General features: G+C 40.8%; 1 protein-coding gene across 5 annotated transcripts in view; it reads right to left on the bottom strand.

Annotated features, from left to right (window-relative positions):
• EYA1 (EYA transcriptional coactivator and phosphatase 1) overlaps positions 1 to 4,386 on the bottom strand; it is a 345,314-nt gene extending 340,928 nt beyond the window's left edge. For 2 of the 5 annotated variants that reach the window (XM_038000399.2, XM_038000401.2), the window contains exon 1: positions 4,111 to 4,386. The gene's annotated coding sequence lies outside the window, so the exon portion shown is untranslated. Of the gene's footprint in view, positions 1 to 3,762; positions 3,895 to 4,110 lie in introns of those variants that run through there. The other 3 variants (XM_038000400.2, XM_038000398.2, XM_008000848.3) reach the window with 3 other exon arrangements.
• Between the last annotated feature and the right edge of the window lie 18,791 nt (positions 4,387 to 23,177).

Below are 23,177 nucleotides of genomic sequence, written 5' to 3'. Positions count from 1 at the left end.
AGGATTAGGAAACATATAATGTTCTTTAATATTAAGATCCAATTGATATTTCAGTAATTGATTTGATCCCACAGGATTAATTTTCTTTTAGTATTTAAATCAGGAATGAGAAAATAAATGCCCTCTTGCTCTACTCCAACACCCATCTCCAACCTGTGGCAACCACAACTCAAGTTTAGCAAAGCAGTTTCCTCGTTTCCTGGATGCTGACTCTTACTTTTCATTGCTTCTTGACCAAAATAAGGATTGCCTGATGGAATCAGACTGCAGGACTGCAGTCTCAGGAGCCAAAAAACCAAAAATCAAAAGACAGTAATGGAGAAAGCATTAAGCTGTCAGAAAAGAGGCACTGATTCAGGGTTTCTTTGAATTTCACTCTTCCCTTGAAACCAAAGGGCAACTCACATTAGAGCAAAGCTAGAAAGATTCAAGAAATCGGTCTCCCCTCAATACTATGAGAAAAGAGTTAATGGGTGGCATAACGTGATGGAAATACACATGGCAAAGGATGTTGTGATGGGGTCACAGAAGGAAGTCACAGAATCCAAATTTCTATCTAGGGCAGGAATCATCTGAAACATCCTTGGCAGATAGCCAATCTGCTTCTGCATGAATACTTCTGGGAAAAAGAAACTCACCTCCTGAAAGCTTCTGAAAGACTAACCTTTCAGCTCTGGACAAGTTTGTTAAGCCACCTGGTCCAGCACTGGAAAGTTTAGTCTTTAGGAGGCTTTTCCTTATACTAATCTGAAATAGAATCATCAAAGCTCTCTTCTCTAAGGTCAATTTTTCTTCTGCATCAACACAATATTTCAACATCCTCCTATACAAAATGATCCTTGAAATATTTGAAGATTACAATCTTTCCTAAAGGCTCTGCTCTCTAGGATTGAAACCTGATTGTACGTCTTTGTAAAATGAGTTACTTAACTTTCTGATTCCCATCCACAGGACCTGCCTGTTGGTCAATGACCTCTGGATCTGAACACCATTGGCACTTACTGAGCTTAGGGATACTCAAATTCTTCTGCAAATGGCCTGTTTTCAAGTCGTAATTCCTCTGTTCTATATTTGGGAAACTGATTCATTTCTGTGAAATTCTCATCTTGCTAGTTTCTGCCTATCAGTCAAGCTCACTCAGATTCTCTTTGACTCATGATTCCGTAAGCCAATGACAGGGATATCCATTCCAGTCTTGTGTAATACGCCAACCTAAAAACCATCATTTTAGCTTTCTTCTTTCAAGTCACAGATAGAAATGATGAATGGGAGAAAGCTAAAAGCAGAGCCAGTCTGGATGAGTCAAAGGGTAGACTGAAAACTTGGTGCAGGAGGGTAGGGATTTGAGTCTGTAACTCTGGCACTTATCAACTCTATAATCTTGGAAATATTAACCAGTCCGAACCTGTTTTTTCATCAGTACAATGGCATTAATGCCATCTAATAGGATGGAAAACAATGACGATGCACCCAACACATAGCACACGCTCAGTAAATAAGTGTGAGTGGATGATAAGCACTTCATAAAGGATAAAAGGTCATAAAACCATAATGCAATATACTTAGTTGTCTCCTTTTTATATCCAGAAAAAAATAGCTAGATCATGTAAGTCAAGTTTCTAAGACAAATTAGACACTTCTAGGCGTTGCATTTCAGGTTACTAAGATAACAATTAGTAAATCAATACCATTATTGTAACACCTCTCTCTCTAATTATCTTTTGTAACATCTCAACTTTTTTTATAGGCTAAATCATTCCCCTATTAGATTTTTAGATGTTTTCATAGTTCTTATTTTGTTCCTTTTTTTTTTTTTTTTTTTTTTTTTTTTTTTTTTTAGAGGGAGTCTCACTCTGTCGCCCAGGCTGGAGTGCAGTGGCAGGATCTCGGCTCACCGCAAGCTCCGCCTCCCGGGTTCAGGCCATTCTCCTGCCTCAGCCTCCCCAGTAGCTGGGACTACAAGCGCCCACCACCATGCCCTGCTAATTTTTTGTATTTTTTGTAGAGATGAGGTTTCATCATGTTAGCCAGGATGGTCTAGATCTCCTGACCTCATAATCCGCCCACCTCGGCCTCCCAAAGTGTTGGGATTACAGGCGTGAGCCACTGCACCCGGTCTTTGTTCCCTATCTCAATTGGCACTTCTCTCTGCCTTCACAGATTCCAAAGTTACACTGTGCTCTCTCTTGGGCAGGGAACAGGTCTAATTTAGTTTCATTTTGTCTGACATCCATCCCTGCTCAAATCTAACTCCAGCTACCCTCCCAGCACATCAGTGTCTACCCTAGGCCTCTCCTGCTCACCTGCAGCTACCCCAGACCACTCCCAGATGCCCCTAGTGCCAACAACTCTCCACCTGGCCAATACCCCTTCCACCCAGAGTCCTACATGGTCTCCAAGTCTCATTCAGGCCGCTCCTCCAGGAAGCCTTGCACACCTCTTTTTTCCCCATCTGAGCACCAGTCACACTGGATCACAATTGTCCACTAGACTGCTTGCTCTTTCAGCGCAGCAACCATTTTTATCCATGTAACAAAATGTCTGGTACAATACACATTTTCCAATAGTGGCTGAATGAACAACTCAAAGGAGAGATCCAGGACATTGAGGGTACTGGTGTTTATGAACAAAATGGAAGAATGCCTTCATTGACCAACATGGACATCCTGCTCTTATATTATTCCTGTACTTTGCACTCATAGCCAGGATCCTCTGTGCTTAGTAGACACTTTCTACCAATTTTTTTTTTTTTTTTTTTTTTTTTTTTGAGACGAAGTCTCGCACTGTCGCCCAGGCTGGACTGCAGTGGCGCAATCTTGGTTCACTGCAACCTCCACCTCCCTGGTTCAGACAATTCCCCTGCCTCAGCCTCCCGAGTAGCTGGGATTACAGGCGCCTGCCACCACGCTCGGCTAATTTTTGTGTATTTTTAGTAGAGACGGGGCTTCATCATGTTGGCCAGACCGGTCTCGAACTCCCAACCTCTGGCAATCTGCCCTTCTCGTCCTCCCAAAGTGCTGGGATTATAAGCCTGAGCCACCGCCCCCAGCTCGATTATTTTGAATATATAATTCACACTTCATGACAGATTTCAGTCACTCTCCCACTGGAATTTTTTAAAGAAACCTTCAGTTTTAAGAGATGATTTACCTACCTAGCATTAGTCGGTCTTGCTACCACAACAACAAAAGTCTGGTGGGCCTTGATTAATATAAAGGAAACGATGAAAAGTGTTTACACAGCAGGCATTATTGCCACCCACCCGTCCCCAACCCTCATGAAAGGTAAAACAGAGATCTTGTTTATTTTTCTTTGCTTTCCTAATTATTCACAGAAATAATAATTCTCCGAAAGTAGACCCCTCCAATTCATCTCTACGTCTTTTAACTCACCTCTTTGACTTGGACCAGTCAAACCACTTTTGGCCAAAGGAAAGACCTGGGCCAGAAAGAGCTAAAACTAAACATCTGCCTGCCCGAGCTGCCCTCCAAATGTTTCCCATTACGGGAGCTTCGAGTGCATGCACATGTGTAAGACGGCAATCACAACATCAAATCAGGCAAGGAGGACCCTCCCCTCCGTCCCCCGACGCCCCTTCAGTTACTACCTCCCCAAAGGAAAACAAACCAGCCTTTGACACATCCCTCCACGTGCAGCGCCCGACGCCTTGGGCCATGGGCGGCCGCGCCTCTCCCCTGCCGGCCACTGCTCAAGGCCCCATTATTGCGCGCGCCCTGCTCCCTACCAGGTGGCTTCGCGTACCTGGCGGCGGCGCCCTCGGCCTCTGAGGCTGCCCGGGCGGGCTAGGGCTCGGGCGGCGCTCACTGGGAGTCGGGGCGCCCTTCAGCCGCTTCCCGGGCGCCGATCGCCGCCCTCCTGCCCCGGGGTGGGGCCGAGGGCGTCAGCAGCCGCGGGCTCTGGGCCGCCGCCTGGGAACCCAGGGTCAGATTTAGTTTCACAACAACGTCTCCTCGACACCGCAACCCAACTGGAGGCCAAAGCCGAAGGGGCGGCCGGGCAGGGCGGGGCGGGAGCGCGGCCGGCGCGGGCCACGGTGGGAAGCGGGCGCGGGGGGCCCCGGCGGGCCCCGGGCAGCGCGGCTGCACTTACTCGTGTCACAACTGCGGCGACGCGGGGCTGAGGAACCGGTTCTTCCAAAAGCAAACCGAAAATGGGTAACAGAGAGGCCGGGGCAGCGCTAAGAGGGGTTCCGCCTCGGTGTTTAGGGCAAAAAACCCGGCTCGGGCTTCCAGAAATTCGAGCCAGCGGTGGCTTTTTCTTTCTTTCCTTTCTAAATGCGCCTGTGCCTCCGGGTCGAGGGGCGCCCTTCGCGCGGCTCCGAGTGCACAGCGACACCAGGGCTGGCGCTGGAGAGGGGAGCCCTCTTCCCAGAACCCCTCGGGTCTTCCCCGTACCCCCCACCCACAGCCCCTTCCCTGGGCCCGATGCCCCTCCGCTCTGCAGCCGGAGCCTGGGCCTGCCGCCCACTGCCCCACGGGGTGTCTCGGACGCCTGGTCCCTGCAGCGTATTCTACGGGAGAGGCCTCAGAAACAGAAGGAGGGGATGGTGGGTTAGCTCTGTCGCCTCGAGGGAGCTAGGTGTGCATGGGGAGGTTCTGAAGCGGGGGATGTGTGGAATGATTTGGTGATTTGGGGCGAAGGGCTCTAGGTTGGATGTAAAGGAATATTCAGTCAGCCTGAAACTTATGAAAACATCTAGGATTCAAATAACTTTAGAAGTGATCTTAAAGGTATGTATTCTAACTTCTTACAGATAGGGTAACTGAGGCCAAGAATGATAAATGGATTACCCCGAAGTCGGGCAGGGGAGCCTTGACTAAATGCCCAGGCCTAACCCATTATCCTTTCTTCTAAAGTTTTTGCCTTTCTTTGCATCAAGGGATGCTTTGGGATGGTAGGGGGAAGTTTCTGTAACCCCAAAATTCCCTTGTCTCTGTAACCTAAGGGGAGCTAGAGAACCTTGATTCAACCTGCAAAGTATTTCAGCATTGGATGAAGCATCCATTACAAGCCAGTAATCTGAGATGTTCCTTCTCCAGGAACTTCCTCTTACTTGATTGGGGAATCCAATCAGGAGCAGTGAAAGATATGCAGATACCTTGATGATTTGCTCTTATAAGGACTCATCACTTCTCAGTGAGCATCTGAATGTTGGCTCTTCTCTCCCTCAGATGAAATCCCTTCCCCATCCCCCACTCAGTTGTTCACATCCAATGAGATCATGTAAGCAAAAGAGCCTTAGAAAGTAGAACTCATAGCATGAATGCAGGTATTATTGTACATACTCTTTCAAAATTGTCTAGATTCACTCACTTTACCATTGTTTCTGTCAGTCATTGAGTATCTGTTGACTTGTCCTAGCTGCCATGAAGAGTCAGAACAATGAGCTCTAATCCTTCACCTTCAAAGGCCACAGATTATAGATTCTGAGATAAGAACAACGCACAGGAAATAATCAGATATCTACACAAAGATTGATTTTTTTGGTCCTTAACTGTTGGATATTTTTATGTTTTTAGACCCAGAAACTTTCCAAAATAGACCATGTATATTGGGTGAGGGAGACTTCATGTAGAAATCAATGCATCAATAAACTGTTAACCCAATAAGACTCCAATACTTGCCCAAATAGAAATGTTAACCGAATTACGCAGGTGATGAGGATGGCTTTTCCTTTTTGAAGAGGAAACTACTACCTATGCTTTCTACCTATTCATAAAGAATTACTATAACATAAAAAAGCAAATCCAGAGACTCTTAAAGATTAGGTGATCAAAAATTTTATTTAGGGGGGGAGAAAAAATAACCCAAAGCTGCCAGATATAAGTGTTTGCTAAGAACTTATCAAAGGCAATGAAAGTTTCTCATGTCAAAGATTGCAAGCATACTATCTATTTGAAAATCATATTTTAAAAGTCAATTTATATAATTCAGAAGTAACATATCACCTAAAATTTTTAGGTATTAAATAGAAGAATTATTTTGATACTTTATCCTAGTATTCTTAAAGTTTGAGAGAACAGTTCTCAACCCAAATATCTGACCATTTTATTTTTTCAGGGAAACTCACTTTCACATGGCCTTGGAAAAAAACCGATCTAAATGTTGAACCAGTTTCTGAATTTGAAGGTGTGGAGAATTATTTCATCATTACTCTTTCAGAAAGGCTGTATGTTTAAAATATTGGCAGTAGTGGATTCAGCAGATAGAATCATATTCAGAATTTTTTATTTAGGAAAATTATTTGCACAAAGTACATTTATTTTAGCGCAGTATAAAATTCTTCATATTCTCCAAAACAGGAGTAGCAGGAGCCAACTCATCCAGTATAATGTATTCCAGACACTTGCTGGAATAAACAATGCTCTTGAGCCCCTTAGATGCATAGCCAATAGGGAGCTGTTGACTACTTGAGGTTTTTACACATCACTCAGCCAGATCAGAAATCCAAATCCCAAATCAGTCACAGGCACACAGTGTGGATTTACAGTCCCGCCTGGGTATAGGGTCACCACCTGCAAATACCACCAAAGATGGGTTTATTTTTGATTAAAGTATACTTAATTTTTAAATTTTAGATGAATACAAGTATGAATAAAATTTTCAATACAAATTTAAATGTCCTTTGCAACACCAAGCCAAAACAGGCTAGAACATATATTCATAATTATCCATCTGAGGTTATATTCGAGTTTACATACATATCTTGATACAGACGTAGATATAGACATATTTATCTGTAGAATTTCCATGAATAACTAGAATATGCCATAAGGACTCAATTATGTATCTGTTAGTTTATATTGGACTTAGAACATTCAGCTGTTTGCATATTGTAACACGTTAATCCTAACTGCTGTCCTAACCTAAATTATGTACCATAAAGACATGACAATGGTTTTTTTTCATACGAAGGCACAAAAATTGCTGAAGTGTAGAGTTATACTCTGGCTTATGGCATAAATACAGAACACATGTGATAGAAACGTGCATTTAAACTCAGGTTCTATTCATATTCTCAAATACAGATCTACGAAAGGCAAAGGGCAAAAATTAACAAGAGTTTCTAGTTCTTTGAGCATTTATATTCTGTCTACACTGACAGGTTAGGTATGTTGTGACCAGTCCTGATTGAAAAGAAATTCTCTCTTTCACTCTCTGTCTCTCTCTTTGTCTCACACACACGCACACACTTTGAAAATTCCTTCATTATTTAGTTTGGCAATATATTTTCCTATAGAAAAACTTGCCAAATGCATCTAAAAGCAGTTATTCTTAAGAAGGAGAATGAAGATCCAACCCTTTAACTGAGATCGAGATTTATTCGTGAGCACCAGTGGGAGAAGACTGGACCATGTGGGAATAGCTTAGAGTGAAGCCAACTCCCCAGGTGTGAGTTAGGAATTTTCTTATATACAGAAACAATTTAAAGAAACTTTGAATGGATGAATCATTTGTTTCCAATACTGGGCTTTCTTACTTTCACTTAGCTAAGTCACTTATTATGGTGAGGAATTATGTTAACTCTTTCAGTATAAAGTGCATCTCTTCAGTCTAGAGAGCGTTAGTAGAAGGCACTAGAATAATAATACCAACAAAAGTTATGCTGAGACTAAAGATACAGTCTCTAAGCTCTAGGACCTTTATATAAGTACATGCACTCTTTAATCTGCTGGAATATCCTGTAATCTGAAAATTATTTTATATGCCCATTGATCCCCTAAAACATGCATGAACTAAACTAGGGAGAAGTTTACTCACTAAGTAGAAACTTATTACATGAGCCATAAATAGTGACTTTTCCAGTCAATTTCTTATTACATTAGGACTGGTTTTTCTAAACCAGCTATTGTTGGCTAACATTAGGAAGTAAATTTCCCCATCAAGACTTCTAAAGGACATCACCAGATTCTTTAATTATACCAGGGATTTGGGAGGTATGCAGTGAAGGGATCTGAGGTGAAGGGAACAAGCTTACTTTTATCTTTATTCACTCTCAGCTTAGGAGACCAAGTGAGGAATGCAACACTAGAATTCTTGACCAGATTTCTACTAAAGTAAAGACTTAAGGTTAATTTTCAAGTAATGTTTTACCTATGTCTCATAAATAATTACTATGCTAAACTTTACTGTATGTTTAATTAACTAAAAAGGAAAACCTGTCCTGTTGAATGTTTCCTTTTAGTGAATCAAAGTTATTGAGATAAAATGTTTCTGCATGTTTAACTTAATTTATCTAATTTTTATTTTATCACTTTTTTCTCTTGGCATAAATATGTATACATATATGTCTATATGTTTTTGTTGTCGTACATATGTATGTCTGTATATATGCTTTTTGTTGTCAACTGTTATTGGTGGAGCTTTCCTGAACTTTCAATTTACTTTTATCCAGATTATTCTACTTACTGCCATATCCATTTGTGAGCTGACATTTACAAAGAGATGATATTTAATGAGTGCTTTTGGGGAATATGATTAGTCAGTGTGTCAGTCATATGTTCTCCCCCTCCCCCTGGAAAAGGCAATGACTGTTCTTTTAAACTGTCTGTATCATATGGCAAACATCAGATTTATTATTTTTTCTCACAACTAGGGAAGTTTTAAAATAGCACCTTTTTCTTCAAGAGTAAAATTGCAGGTGAATTTTAAAAATAATATTCATCATTTTGCTCTTCCAGTATGGTTTAGAACAGAACTGCATGCTCCACAAGTAAACCCCAATGGCCAGGAGAATGGAAATGCTTCGAAGTTTGACTCATGAAGAGTGGACCTCAAGTTTATGACTTTTAGATTATATTTCCCTAGACATACTACTTGTACTTATCTAGGTTAAATCTTATTTGCTGTTTCCTGACCATGCTTTTGGCAGATAGCTGATAGTACTTTTGTTGACTTTGGTTTACAGTTGTAAATTACAGTTAAACTCTTTAAAAAGAGAAATCTATTTCATTCTGTGACTTCTATCATCATGCAAAAACAAAACTAAACAGGTATACCCTTATTTCACAAAGGCCAGGATATGAAAGCTTGGATTCATCAAAAAGATGTAACATTAAAGGTTTTGTTCTATAAAAACATAGACTGGATGGAGGCCCATTGAGACTAAACAAGTAGCTCTCCTTTAGCCAACAATAAGCCTGAAGAATAGTCCTAGAGGTAGCAGTAAAAATAATGTTCAGACTTCCTTGCCTTGTATGCCAAACCAAGCACCACCAATGTGCCAAAATTAGTGCCAAAGGAGTAGTGGAAAGAGGAAAGCAAACAATACATTGTTTGTTTGATAGGTATAAAATATTTAGAGTGAGAAAAATTAAGTCTCCAACATGGTAATTGTCTTTACTTCTTAACATATAACAAGAGGCACTGAAAAGCTATTTTGGGTAATGAAAATCTAAGTGTCCTTGAATATTTGTCAGATGGAGGGCTGAATTGCTGATTGGGGTTGACTTGTTTTGTTTTGTTGTCTGTTTTGTTTGTTTGTTTGTTTTGTTTTAATTCCTTGCCTCCATGTGGTTTCTCTCCTAACAGAGATATTTTGTTTGTGTGTATTGTTTGGCTACGATATTCTATTTTATCAAATAAATGTATTATTTTTAACCTATCCGTTAAGGAACAAAACTGAAAATTGCTTTATCACCATCACTTAAAACCAGTGCTCCTACATGATATTAAATATATGTATAAACTGAATCATAACTCAAAACCATATGTTTATGGTGAGTTTGAAAGGAGGGACTCCAAAGGATAAATTTTATCATTTATTTTTCAGAATGCACAATATACTAACAACTATTGGCCATTTTATTCTGAAATATTTGTCCCAGGATTTCACTTAATTTGCTGAAGATAATGAGGTAAATGGCTAGCCCAAATATTGCCTAAATCTAACATACTGTAGGTACTTCCCTTAAAATCATAGAATATATATGCAAAAGGAAAACTCAAATAACAACAGCTAAGGAAAACTACTGATCAACTGGGACAAAATGTTAGTTGGAGTAAAAACCCGTTACTCATACACACACATATGTAAACAAGAAAACATATGAACCCTGTAGTCATTGCAGTGTGATCCCTTATAACAATTTTTAATCTTTAAGTTATGTATAATTTCTTAGTCTCAAGTCACTAATTTAATAGGTCTGGGTCGGGTCCCAGCAACTCGGGTAATTCTTACATGCAAGCAGATGCAATGACATCCACGGAGGCAAAACGTGGCGTGCGTTTGTTTACCTGTATTCTGTGCTGTTGGAAGTGGATTGCCAGTGAGGCCGGACACAAGGGGATATAAACGCATGTAGAAAATTAATTGTGAGCTACAAATGCTGATCAAATCGTTTGCATCACAAAGCAGTGTTTACTGTTAAGAAATACTGCAAATGTGGTTGCAAGGATCAAAAGTGGGTGGCTCATTTGATATGAAAATTGAGCTGGGGGGAGCGAAAGAGAGAGAGAGAGAGAGAGAGAGAGAGAGAGAGAGAGAGACTGGGGTCGCCCGCAGGTCTGTGGCGACTTGGGAGGAATCATATGACCAAAGACCAAGAAACGACTTGAGCCTAGTTCATATAGTTAAGCGAAATTCACCTCAGGTAGAAGGGTTTTCTTTCGTCGATTTCACCTTCACTCTACGGAAATCTAGCTTCTTAGGCAAGGTTTATCTCGTTTCTCAAGCCTAGGACGCTGGTGTATTTTGAGGCAGTCTCCTAGAAGTCTTGGGAGACTCTGGGAACTGGTCCAGTGTGCAGGCGCGACCTATAGCTCTGCCTGGTGGATCTGCAATTCGATTTCAGGCCTTTTTCCCCCTCGGCATTTTTTTTTTCCCTGACTACTTGAGAGGAAAAAAACAAAAACTGTATAAGAAACTCGAGAAGAGACTGTGGGATGCAGAACCGCACACGTGGTCCTGCAAATTGGATAGGAGACTGGGGGAGGCGGGGAAGAGAGAAGTGAAACTGGAAATTATGGTACAGCTTTAGAATCCGAGAATCTCCATTGTTCTTTCCCAGTCTGTATTGTTTTTGGTTCTTCACAGCTGCACTTATCCAATAAAAGTGGAAGAGCGAAGGTGATGGTCTGAACAGGGACGTGTCTATGGACAGAAATGTACAAGCAGCATGTCCTGGGGATTTTTTGCTGGGAAGCCTCAAAAGAGAGATGCAGTTCCTGAGGCTGTTTCTAAGTAGTTGTAGATTATTTTACCAAAGATTATGAACAGCTTCTTTGCCCAAATCTAAGACACAGAAATGTGTCACCTCCTTCAAACAGGACAATCGAATTTCATTCCTTTAGAGAGCAGTCAAGCCCTCAGGAATTAGAGAAGATGAAAGAACATCCTTTTATGATATGTTTTGGGCAGCTAAACAGGTAGGCAGATAAATAAAAGAAAGTGGATTGCTTCTGGAAGCTGTTTTGCTTCAGAATGTGCCTTTTGGCTAAAAATAATTTATTGTAAATAAAAGGAAAAGACAAACTTCTGTCAATGTAGATGCATCATTTGATAAATAAAATCGAAAACGAATTTTCTTTGGAAAGGAGAAGATAAAGTGCTACTTCTGATACCTCAATCAAGTCAAGATTTAAGAAAAATTATTCCCCAATAAGAATGTTGAATTTTGCTTTTCTTTTCTAACATGTCTTGAATTAAATAAAACCTGTTAACAAGATTGTAATGAAAACTTTGCATGATCTTAACATCCAAAGAGAGGAATTCTAGATTGATTGTATTTGGGGACCGCAAAGATTTTATTGCTAGATATCACCGAGGTAGTGGAACCAGAGGCTGAGAAAGCAGTGGGACTCTGCCTGGGGCCGGGTGCCAGGGGGAGACTTTAGAAAACGTTCCCCCAATTCCAGAAAAAAGGAAAAAGAAAAAAAAAACTGCATAAAAGGTTGAGCTAAGCTTTATTTTTTCAGGATATATTTTCGAATGTATAGATTTTGAAGGCCAATTACCAATTCACGAATGTATGGAAATAAAACACAAGAGTAAATGCCAAATGCCTGTGGTTTACGTATGCTTCGTAAAATCACGGGGGTTTTTATATGCATGTGGATAATGGAGAGAGAGAAAATGATAGATAAAAGCCCGTTTGGGTTTGTCGTGGATTTCCATACACGACAGATATTTTCTTAAGTTTCCAAATTCTTCATTTAAAAACACTTGTCTAATATTTTAAGCTTCCGACACGGCAGTAGACATGTCCTTATTTTGCTTCTCGCAAGTACTTGGGAAAAGATAACCCAAGAGATACTTCTCAGTGAAGCCCGTCCTTGCTGGTTGACCTCAGGAAACCATGGGAGGTGTGTGGTCATCTCTGCAAGGATGCTGGGTGTGAAAAGGTGAGGGAACTTCAACTGACATCCACCGTCCCAAGTCCTTGTGGAGCTTTGAATAACGCTTATTTAGCACCATTCTTCGGATGCAAGGAAGGAGAAGGAGAGAGCTCCTTCCAGTGGGAGAAGTGGATGTAAGGGGCATTTTATGACGCCTTGGTGAGGAGAGCAGATCAGGAAAGCCCCCTGGGGCTGCTGAGTTCCTTCAAGATTGGGTAAGTCTGCAGATGAGGCCTGCGGGTGGAGCCGGCGCCTGAGCTGCGGATCAGTTCTGCGGGCGCTCGCTCTCTCCACGCCACCGCCCGCGCGCCCGCGGCAGCCACGAGCGTCCCGGGCGGGGAAACCAGTTGCCTCCCGGCGGTGCCTATTACTAGCAGCTGCTTCTGCTTAGCCCTGCGAGGATCGGTTTGCCCCAGCCCACGGCCTCTCCCAGGGTTCGGTCTTCTCCCGCCCCTCCCTCCCTTCCCCGCCTCTCCCCCCAGCTCCACAGTGGTCGCGGCCGGTCAACGCTGTCGCGCAGTCACTCACTGGCGCAGGTTCCCAGCTCTCAGTTGGGGGTTCGGGGGGAGGGAGCAGGAGGAATGAGCCAGAAAGAACGGGAGGCTTTAAGCCCACCGAGGGAGGTTAGAGGAAGGCCCTGTGGCTGTGGGATTAGGAGGCCACAGACGGGAACGGCGCCGAGCTAGACTAGCTGTAGAAGGCTGTCTCTCCACCCCGCCAGAGCGCGCCGAGAAGTAGTGGGAGGCCTGGGCAGGAGAGAGGTGCTCCTGCGCCCACCCGAGCCCTGCTGGCCACCTGTGGCGTCGGGGAGACCACCTGTGGAGAGGGTGCAGGGATGCTGCTGCCCTGAAGCGGGACCCCCAGGAACTAGCGAAACGTGCCGGCGAAGAGTGCATGGTGACCCCAGGGGCAGAGTAACCGTGGCGGTCCTCTCCCTCTTTCTGGCACTCCACTGTCGGCATCTGCTAGAGGCAAACGCCCAGGAAGCGCTGCGGATGCACACAGGTTTCGATGGACTGGGACAGGAAAATCGCTTCTGCAGCGCCGGGCAGCGCAAACTGGGGGCCGGGTCACTGAGGTGGCCCCGGCTGCAGCGACTGGCGTCGGTTTCTCCTCCCAGCGCTAGGCGGGAGTGGGACCCCGGGTCACAGCAAGAGTCGCCCGGTGAGGACTGGCTCGGCCCGTGGCGCCTAGCTGTAAAGGGGCCTAATGCTGCGCGTTTGTCGCAAAAGGAGGCCTGTTCTGACACCAAGGAGTGTCAGATACTTAGGATAAGCTTCCGAAGGGAGTTTTCACCTAGACTGCGGCGGTATATTGGAAAATGAGCCTCATCGGTGGCTAGGATGAGTTAGATTTCTGCACCCCTGCACAGTTCTGTTCTGCTGGCTTAGCACGAGGAACAATAGCATCTCGCCTGCCCAGAAGTGACCAAAGCAAAATGGCCTATCGGGTCCTTCTCCCCGCCCACTGCCGAGAGTAGGGGGCTCATCTGTCAGTTGAGGGCACACCCCTTCGTGCCTGTGTCATATTTGACAGCCGAAGGGATCTTTGCTATATTGCAGTCGTCCAACCTTGCAGTTCTGCTGAAGAAGGAAAGAGCATTCCCAGGGGTCAAGTGACCTGCCCACGGTGACATCGCTGTATGCCCAGCGTCTAAAATAGTTCCTGGTGCAGAACGACCCACCAGTAAATATGTGTTCAATGAATGAACACCCAGCAAGCTGGTCGTAGACTCTGGATCGGATTTCCAGTATATCTAACCCAAGTACAGAGTAACAACAGGCTGGGGCGTTTTCCTCCCAATGCCGCGCTACAAGGCCAGGACACAGCACTCCCAAACCCAGATGCCCTCTTGCTGACAGATTCGGGCGACAAACCCCGAACTCGTCTGCCTTCTTTTCTGATTTCTAAGAATCCACGGCCTCCAGCACTAATCCCAACCCTACCTCCGTTTTCATCCCTACATTCTAGACTGTTTTGTGGTCAGTGCCATTTTCTTACTATCAAAAACGGTGGCCGGCAGAAAATTACGATAAGTAAAGCATAGTCTCTTCTCGCCTTTATGGACATCCCCGCATTTTTTGGCGTTCTTAGCCTCGGCCAAGTGCAAGCCATCCGTTTCAGGTCAGGGGTGGAGCCTTTAAAGGGTCGCTTGGGACAGCGTTAGCGTTCTTCCCCCTGCCGCCCGCCGGTAACATCCAATCTAAGTAGTAAAAATGCCAGCGTGCAGTGCAGTGCAGCTTGAAGACAAGACACCCCACCTCCAGCCGTGAGACCCAAGCCAATTGTTGCCCTTAGCGGAGGCCTCCTAGAATTTCTGGGGCCGCCACTGCTCTGGGGGAATCCTGGGACACAGTCCCGGGAAAGAACAAAGCTAGGCGCCAGGAAGTGCTGACCAGCCCGGGCGCGTCAGCCGGGTCCTAGCCGTCTCGGGTTCTTTCCAAGAATCAGGAAGGTGATTGTGCAGGACGCAAAGGACGCCCAGTTACCGTTTCCTGGAGAAACACCTTTGCTAATGCATTTAGGGAGGTTGCTAATTGTTAGCCATGTGCCACCTGAGGACCAATAGAGCTTTCTCCAGGTAAAGACGCCCTCCGCTTTACCTGGAGAAAGCCCGATTGGAGAATGCCAGAGGGCGGATGGCGGTAGTTTTCCAGAGGTGGAGAGAGATTTGGGACATTTTGGAGGTTTCGATCAACGGCTTAAAAAACCATTCTGACAGAAAACGTTTGTAAAACCCGACATTCGTTGTAAGCACCTGCAAGAAAGGCGGATTCTCGCCTCTAATACACCCCTAAAACGCCCTTAATACAGCGCTTGCACGCCGAAGTGCCATGGCCATTGAATGAAGTGGGGACCGTTCGCGTTAATACTGGCAATGTTCTTTCTCCGGTGACACTACGCAGCTGTCGTTTTCCCTATTTCTATGATCGCTATGGGACCCAAGTAAATAATTTCAATTTCATGACTGTCCGCTTGGAAAGCTATTAAAGGAACTGTTTTCTCATCTGATACATCTAAGTTATCAGTAGGGTCTTAGAATTGGGGTTCCCTCAGAGACTATTGCCAATATTTTCTGAGATTACCTCTGTTCATTGTGATCAGAAAAACACGCATCCATGTTTATACTCACAATGGAGGAATGTGAAGTAACAAACATATGGTTTACTAAAAATATATAGAACCTGATTTCTTTGTAAGAAAAATGATTGGGAGAGATGCTCCCAGACCTTGTCACTGATAATTATTTTGAGCAGTACATAAAGCCTCAGGAAATAGTCACTGTAAAAGAAATAGCATAGCAGCTAAACCAATCTGGTGATCCAATTATCTTTTCCAAATATTCCCTATTGTACCTGTGTATGAATACAAAAACCTCACATATCTCAATTTTCTTATACTAGCAAAAGTTCTGGAAAATATTACAAATTATTCATGAAAGAAATAAATGAAGAATGATATTTTCAAAGACTAGTTGAAAATCTCTAATTTTCCTGAAGTTAAGCCTTGCTTTCCTTTTCTGTCGAAATTTAAACTTGAAAAAATATTTACAGGTAACATTGAATTCTTGGTCTCACATCTCTTAACAAAGAGAATTTGTCTTGCCTCTTTCAGAGTGTTTTTGCAATAATGAATTTTTCATTTTTACCTCTTAATGCCATACACTCTGTATTTTTAGTATACTTCAAGCAGACATCGTCAATATGTGCATTAAAGGAACATAAAGAAAAATCTCCCTTTGGCCAGCCAATCTGTGGAGTCTGTGGGGATGCACGATGTTAATTCATCTGAGCTCCATCTGTGGAAATGATGAAGGCTAGCCATTATGTAGGATTGTGAGGTTAAATTAATTAGGTTCTTCCATTATAATGCAGTCTTCTGGAGATGGTTGCCATTTTCCCTTTAAATGTCATTATTTCTCGATCTAGTTAGCAGCTGATGCAATTAAAGAGGAGATAATGTAAATTTAGCAATACAAATAACACTTTCTTCCATGTATGTTGAGAAATGCATGACAAGAAGGACCAGCCAAGTTATACCTACCTGCCATAAACAAGTGATGTAACTCGTACTTTAAAAGAATAAACTAAAACCAGCCAGTATGCACTTGGATTCTTTTCTTCAGTAAATTCTTGAATCAATACTTTTGTTTCATGTTTTCATGTTCTCAGTAATGTTAACGTATCCAGTTACAAACTCTTGCCAGTAAGAAAGAAAATATGCCCTGCTGTGCACCCTTCTAAACACTTTTAAAGAATCATGCTTTCTTTTCATTTGGAATTATAATTTTGATTGTCTGTGGTATCTTTGCAATCTCCAATGGATAATGAGTGGACACACTTCATTTCCTAAACTAATCACCTGAGGCAAAAATCAAGGTCACATTAGCAGACCCAATAACATCTCTGATCTTGTACAACAAGGGCATATATAAACACAAAAATAGCATTAATTATGATATTTATTCTGCCACTGCAGAAACATCAGAAAGACTGGTAGGCTAATGAATCTATACAGCAAGTATTAAAAACAGATGTATTCCTGTTGCATTAGAGAGTAAGAATGTATTAGTAATAGTTGATAAACTGTATATTCTAATAAAAATAATGCAATATAATTTTTTTAAAATTTTGAGCCTTTCAAGAAATATTTTATTAGTCTTAGTTATTAAAAAAATCTTGATACTCAATATCCAGTATTTCTAGCACTGATATCTAAACAGATCACAGATATCAAGATAAGCCCTCTTGCTCATAAATAACAGTTGTTTGCTCCAAGTATATTCAGCTTTTCTCTTTTGTTTCCTACAAAATGACTACACATTTTTAATCATCTATAAGGCGCACTACAAGATACAGTTTAGCTTATGAAAATCACACCTCATTTAAATGTAGGAGATCCAGGTATACTGTTGGCCTTCTAATGCATTTGTGGGTTTTCCTTGACAGTTGGATGGCCCTTGGGTTATGCACTACTTCCTCAAAGAGATGTACTTAGCAATGTGTCCCCGGGTTGCACGTGTTTGCATGCCGGATTACACTGCTGCTTTTACCATGGGTTGTGATGTCCTGGTGAATTCCAGGTGAAGACTGCTGGCAGTCAGGGATTCTTAGGTGCTCTGAGAACCAGGGTACCCTGGTAACAGGCACAAGTACTGGCAGACAGTGACTACCCCCAAAGCTGTCTTCAATTCAAGATCTTATACCCTTTTCCTAAATGCACATGAAAGCCATTAGGTCTGGGAATCTAAAACTATCAATGTAGTTTGAACCCAGAATGTCTCTGATTTATGGAAATTTACAGTTTAGCAAATGGCAATTGGGTTGAAGATACGGAACAGAACAATTAAGTCTAAAGATCCAACTAACAAAAAGAAACATTGTATTATCAGCTAGCCCAAAGTATGTCACCAGCAATCAGAAGTCATGTCCTCATCCTCGTTCCTTTTCCACCTCTTCTCTCTCTTATGCTATGTTCCCAAATCAACAGTGTCCTTTACTTTAGAAAAGGAGGTTCTAGATTTTGGACCTTCAAAAACTTTATTCTTTTCAGACCTCCTGGAGATATAAATCAGATTAGAATTTTAAAAAGGAGAGAGAAAGAATATGAATGAGATGCTTACAATTGAAAAGACTTTGACCCTCCCTTACTTTCCTTTTTCCTTTTTTCTTTTAGTTCAGAGAGGGCAAACCGTAAAATTCTCTGCAGCACACACTATAAATTGCCTTTTGCTGAAAGTTTTAATACTTAATTTAAAGTCAAAGGATATTTTCTTGACGACTTTAGCTTTTGCTGTTCATCTGGGAGAAAATCCAGGTGGGAAATTTAATGTAATTCAGTAAAATTTTCCAATGTAGCCTTGTTGAAGGCAAACATCTTGAGTAGAGCAGGTACTTTTAGACACAAATCAAAATCTGTTTTTGTTGACATAAAATGCAATTAGCATTAATTCAAATATTCATTAGTTCAGAACTTTAAAAGGGGGATTCAGTGGATATTCAAAGAGGAAATGAAATGGATGAATAATTAAGAGCAGGGTCCACAGATAATAAAGTTCATCAGGATAACTTCTGGATAATCTTATCTCTCGAGTAATATTTAAACTTGACTGGGAAAATCAACTCTTGGAGCTTTTATATTGCAAAACATAGCTAATAAAGAACTAATGCAGGACTTCTGAAAAGACAAAAAAAAAAAAAAAAAAAGTAGATTCTGACACTTCCAGGATTTAATCACTTTGAATTAACCTAAAAGGAAAATATGATGACTCATTCAAGGAAAATTCTTAATCTTTTCTTATTTGAAACCCACTAAGAAATACTGTTAATAATAGCATTAAGTACTTTCTGATTCTGCTTAAATACATTTGCAAAGAAATTCTGCAGAATGCACAAGAAATTCACCTTATTTTTAAAAACAAGAAAAAAAAAAAGATCCTAGGGTAGCTAAACTTTTTTTTTTTCCACCAGAGATGTGATGAAACCAAGTCTCAGAACATTTTTTAATGTTGATAGAGCAGGCTTGAAAAAACTTGTCATATAAATCAAACTGTTCTGGGGGCAAACTCGTGTTGTTTTTAAACCACAGAGTGGGTCAATGGGTGTGGTTATGCACATGGTTGAATGGTGAACGTATAGATTAAAATATATTTTGCCACACTAGTTTCCAGAGGATTGTTTTGGCCTGGTGTTTCAAGCCATGAGCCAAAACTTTGGTCAGTATTTTGACAACAGAGCCAGGAAAAACAAAAAGGCTTAGCCTGTGAAAAAGAAATGAAGATGTAGTGAAGGAAAACAGTAGTCCCTCTGCCACTGCCTTACTCAATCCATATGTGGGCTTAAACACAGGAAATACCCACCATTCACCGCAATCAAGCCAGAGGCTTGTGCATCAGAAAGTGCCTTGTGGAACTAATTGGACTCTATTAAGATTGTCATTGACATAGGAAAGAATTTTGAAATTTTAAATCAGAACATGCAATGTACATAGAAAAAGATAACAGTCATATTGTTGATTCAGGACTACAAATATAGGCATAATACACACACAAACATGCAAGATTTATATGCTTTATTCAGCGATGTACTGTATTAATTACCAGGAGCATGTTTGTCTTCTTTCACTTTATATGTTTGTCTTGAATCTATAACCTTTCCAGAATGTTCTGGCGTCACCTCACAAGGCAGAGAAAATCCAAGCATTGCCAATTTAAAATGATAATCAACAAACTTGCCATAAGAGCAAAGTTTACAGAAAAAAAAAATGGAAAAAAACATAGTTTGAAATAATGAAACTTACAGAGAACTTTTTCACACGATACTGGACAAAAATACATACAGTGTAAGTATTCATGCATACACACAATTCTAACTTCGGCAACGAATCTTTGGCAAAGAGTTGGATTTAACATTTCAATTACAGTCATCTTTAAAAATTACCTAAATGTGGCTTATGCTGGAAGCTTACCCTCCCTTTGTTCTGGCTGTGGTCCATTGTATTTTTATTATACTTTCAGGACCTTCACTGGAGTCATACGTGCTTAGCTCTGACAACTCTCTCAATGTTAGGGTTGCCAATTACATTTGCTTCATAGATAAGGTTAGTGTGTTGCTAATATTCTTAGGACTAAAATCTGTATTTGGTTTGTTTTGTAAAAACATGATTTCCCACTATTATGAGGAACATGCTGTATCTTATCGACCTAAAAATTTTGGACAGTACTACACTGTATAGTCATTTAAGATTTCTTTTATATAAAAACTGACAGTAACCATAACCACAATCTACATTAGAAGATAACTAAGATGAATACAGACAAGATGATCTCTCACCAGATTTCTCAGTCTAATTTTTGCTGCCATTTTTTAGTAGTAAGCTTCTTTACTTTGTTAGCTTCAAAATGTCTTCTTTGTCATGGGTCACTTGTAGTGTAGTTCAGCATTTCTCCAATTTCAAAAACAAAATGATTGCAACTAGGGAGGGTATGGAATTTGTGTTCATGGAAGTTAGATTTACCATGAAGATATTGCCAAAGGGGAAAGCTGGACAAGCAACAAATCACTGGAAGGCTTTGATGTGTGTGTGTGTGTGTGTGTGTGTAAGTACCTTCATAATTCTAGTACCATGAAAATTTCAATCTGATCTTCTGGTTGCCAGGTTCTTTATATGAATTCTGAGAGCTAAGATTTTTATGTAAATAAACTCATTTAATTCCCTACAACTCTCTGGAGGAGATGAATTTATTGTTCCCATTTTATAAGGAAACTGAGTCATAGAGAAATAACTAACCTGAAATCACACAGCTAGAAATCAGAGTATAAGTATTTTATTGGCAAGTAATAAAACACTGGGACCACTGGACTTCTATGCTAATCTAGGAAGTATAAATATTCCTAGTATAAACACACATATATACATACACATATATATATTTCCTAGATTATATTAATACATAATTATAAATAACAATATATTATATATATTATAATGCATATAATAAAAACACTTCTTAAGGTGGTTTAAGTGTCTAAAAATCCCCACCCTCGTGTTTTTATTTCCTAACATTGGAAGTATTATGTGAACATATCCGGTAAAAAGTGGACAAATAAGGATCAAAAATAGGCTGGAAGCAGTGGTTCATGCCTTGAATTCCAGCACTTTGGGAGGCCGAGACCGGAGGATTGCTTGAGCCAAGGAGTTCAAGGCCAGCCTGGGCAACATGGTGAAACCCCATCTCTACAAAAAATACAAAGATTAGTCAGGTGTGGTGGTACACACTCTTAGTCCCAGCTACTCTGAAAGCTGGGGTAGGAGGATCTGGGAAGTCAAAGCTGCAGTGAGCTGTGATCACACTACTGCATTCCAACCTAGAAGATAGAGCAAGACCCTGTCTAAAAAAAATAGAAAAGATAAAAAATAGCCGCTGTGTAGATATCTTATTATATGGGCTTAGGATGGTGTCATTTACCCTCACAATCACATGGTCTTTCATGCAGACACATTATGTGCACACAGATCATGCCAGCTGACAACCATGAAAGGGTCTGGCTGAGACAAGGAGAGGTAGGCCATTTCATAACTATATGGGCATAGATACCCTAAAAAGAGTTCTATTTTTAACCATATGGAAACATTCTTTTCAGTAAGAAAAAGGAAATACTAGATGATACAAAGGGAAGACTGAAGAACATCAAGTATGTATACTTTTAAAAATACAATAATTTTACTTTAATTCAGAGGAGGGTTGGGATTAAGGTGACACAGGGTAAAGAGTTTTGCTTTGAAGTCAAGTGAACTGTGATCTTGCACAGGGCTAGAGCCTCTGTTTCTCCATCTGCAAAAGGGAAGTAGTAAAATCTCATAGATTTCTGAACATCACAGGGGTCAACCTCACCCTGAGAAGTAGTTTAGCAGCGTGGTTTAAGGCAGGTGCTCTGGAACTAGACAGTTGGGTCTGAGTCCTGGCTCTGTGAGACCAAGGTAAATCAATTCATCTTTTCAGTGTGCACTGCATAGTAATTGTCAATACAACCTTATAACGTTGTTGTGAAAATTAACTTAAATAACGTAGAGTAAGCACCCAGTAGAATTCTTAGCACAGAATAAGTGCTCAGTAAGTGTCAATATAATTCTGGACATTTTCAGAAAGAGTAAACCAAGAACAGTAAAGTTGCAATCCCCATATCTTTTCTAATCCTTTTTTTAAAATTGTCAGATAATAAACTTCTGTTTTTGATGTAGCAGAAGACTGGGTTCTATATTTTTTGGGTTTTTTTCTCCCTTGTGATTTTTATATTTAACTTCAGTTTCTTCATCTATAAAATGGGTGTATATCCGCTCCTAAGTCTGTACTGGTAAATTTTAAAGATATCATTAGGACATCTTTACATGGAATTAAATTTCTCAGAATAGGATCTGTATAGTACGGCACATAAAAATTATTAATGAACTGACATTTAGTGATACATGAGCTATGAATTTGCTAGGCCAAATTCTTAACCCCAGAAACCCATGGGGTAATTTTGTTTTATTGGCTGCAATAGGATAATAATCTAGCTAAACAGATTTAATTCTAAAAAGTAATTTCAGAGCAAAAATCTTTCTTTTAAAACAAATTGTGCATATGCATACATTTCATGCACTAACTTACAAATGAGAAAAACAAGTGAAGTAAAACATATAATAATATTTGCAGACTTAAAGGAAAGACTGTCAATTGGGAATGTTGTGGGTGACAGTTACACTGTAAGTCACCAAGAAAAGATCAAGGCACTTTGGACAGTACCTCTGTGTTCTTTATATCCTGACCTTTGTTATAGCAGACTTGGAGTGATCTTGACTAAAAATCGCCCCTGAGGGTACAATGAAATTTGCTCGTTAAACTATTTTAGTGTTTTTTCTGGATATCATGCATAGCATGCTGCTGTCTCTCTGTGGTGGAACCAAAAGCTAATAGCTTTTACTGATTCTGCAGATAAATATCATATGTCACTACCCATTAAAACTCGGCTCTAAAACCCAAGTTCCCATTAATCAACATTGTTTTTGTTTTCAAATAATTAATTTAAAAAACACTCAGAAAAACTTATAGAGAATCCACAGCTGGTTGTGGATAGAAAAATTTAACTTAAATATCATAAAATAATTTTATAAATTCAGATTTGACTGCTGCATGCTTACTTTGTTTCTTTTGAAATGTGGTGGTATGTTCTGTTCTGTAGATCATTGATCTGTAAGTTACTTGACCATAACTTTTATTTTCCAAGCTAAGATACTTTTGAGAATATTGCCCAAAGTGACAGGGATTGTCCTAGCAATAG

The sequence above is a fragment of the Chlorocebus sabaeus genome, chromosome 8, assembly GCF_047675955.1.
Source record: "Chlorocebus sabaeus isolate Y175 chromosome 8, mChlSab1.0.hap1, whole genome shotgun sequence".
Classification (NCBI taxonomy): domain Eukaryota; kingdom Metazoa; phylum Chordata; class Mammalia; order Primates; family Cercopithecidae; genus Chlorocebus; species Chlorocebus sabaeus.
Note: the sequence above shows the minus strand (reverse complement) of the source record. Positions and strands in the feature narration are given on the sequence as shown.